The sequence below is a fragment of the Mercenaria mercenaria genome, chromosome 6, assembly GCF_021730395.1.
Source record: "Mercenaria mercenaria strain notata chromosome 6, MADL_Memer_1, whole genome shotgun sequence".
NCBI classification, from domain to species: domain Eukaryota; kingdom Metazoa; phylum Mollusca; class Bivalvia; order Venerida; family Veneridae; genus Mercenaria; species Mercenaria mercenaria.
Window position 1 is genome coordinate 42,884,777 of NC_069366.1, and position 2,133 is coordinate 42,886,909.

Here is a 2,133-nt window from a genome sequence, read left to right on the forward strand (position 1 = left end):
CCATGAACATTTATTGTAAACATGTGAAGTTGTGTACCCACACCTGGTCACCCCCTTACCTTTATCACACACCTTCCCCCCTATCCCCCGACACCCTCCCCCCCCCCCAAAAAAAAAAAAAAAAAAAATTCCTTATTTAGATTTTTTTCAAACAAACTTCATATACATGTTCACCACTATGAGGTTATGGGGCCCATCAAGTTTCAGACAGATTGCCCAAGTAACACCAGAGTTATGGCCCTTAGAAGTTTCTAGTGTTAACTATATAGGGTACTATAGATCTATAGATATGCCAATTTCTGCATCATAACTTTTGATATATTTGACCTAGAACTATGAAACTTTAACAGAATTTAGAGCACTATAATGTGGTTGTGCACAGACAGTTTTGTACGGATTTCTTTTTGTAACTTCAGAGTTATTGCCCTTTAATTGTCTAAAAATCCACATATTTGTACATAACAAACTTAGCATTTGGCAGAATTTCATTAAATTTCTTTCATTCTTTTCTGTGAACATTTATTATAAACATGTGAAGTTGCGCACCCACACCTGGTCACCCACTTGCATTGGTCACACCCCCTCCCCCTCCCAAACCCCTTCCCCCACCCCTCCCCCCCCCCACTCCCAAAAAAGTTTTTTTTTCATTTCTTATTTTAGATTTTTTTCAAACCTTCCAAGTTGTACCATTCCCCCACCTCACTTCTCCACCCAGTCATGCCCACCACTGATCAAGCATCCTCTGCCCCCCCCCCCCTCCAACTTCACCCTTTTACCTTTTTTTTTTTTTCATTTTTAATTTTCAATCAATATTTATAATCAGCATGTGAAATTTTGTTTCCTCTCCCGTTCCCCTGCAACCCCACCCCCTAAAAAAATAAATATATACATATATCTATATATAGATATATATATTTCCATTCCTTTTTTTTTTTTTTTAAATGTTCAAACCTTCAACATGTTAAGTTGTGACTGCACAAACCTTGCCCTCAGCCATGTTCAAGATATCTTACCTGTGTTCTCTTAAGGACATCTGATCTTTTAAGTTCAAATGTACAAGTAAAACAGCAACACCTGGTGCCAAACCACTCAAAGACAATTTTTCATTCCAGTTAAACTTCAAGCTCACATTTCAATTAACTGCATTTAATTTTAAAAGCTAAGCTTATTACAGTAAGCATATCCCATTCAAAATAAATTCTTTAGTCAGGATCAAAGTATCATACATTTATTATGTACTCTTTAATTAAACATTTGTTTTCTGTTAAATTGATTTTGACTAATGAAATTATTTGCTTCTTATTAACATCCTTAACTTTTTGCCGGATATATCTTTTTGCCATTCCTCACCACAAACCCTTTCGGCGGGGGATACCAATTCATCGAATTTGCTTGTTTATTTTTGGTTTAGAAATCAATTTTTACAAAATAAGATAAGCTTATATGAGTTACATGATAAATAGAGTAACAGACTAGTCCTACTGTCTTTGATATCAATGTAAGCACGCTTGTCAGCAATGGGCGGAAGGGGTTCGGTAAACCTCAGCCCTATCCATATCAGCCCAATATGTTAACATTAATATCAGAAGACAAAAGCACGTTATTCTCTAATAAAATGGTTGAGTAAAGAAGGTTTATGGTAAGTCTCTAGTATATGTATGTGGTAATTTCAGACCACGATACAGGAAAAAAAAATAAGTCGACGCCATAATATGACATCTATTTATTTTGTCAAAGATTTGCAAGCGAACTGTAACTCTTTTTTATACTGATTAGGTTCGATCATTTTTGTAGAACAGTAGAACTCAATATGCAGGTCATTAACCATCGCACACGAAGTAATTTATAATTGCCTTTAAGAACGAAATATAGTTAAACTGGCTATTCTTATCAAAATACGCATAATGCAAGAAATATAAGACTCTTTCACTGGTGGTAAGTGCAAATGGGAATATCCGGCTCCAGGGTAACTGTTTTGTTGGTGACGAGGCTGAGCAGAGTTACCGCTTAAATAGTTACGCGAGAGCTGGATATTTCCATCTGCATCTACCATCTGAAATTGAATCTTTTTCTTGCATGCCATATTCAACAAATAATAGTAAAAATAAAAATTCAAACAAATGATTTTCTGAT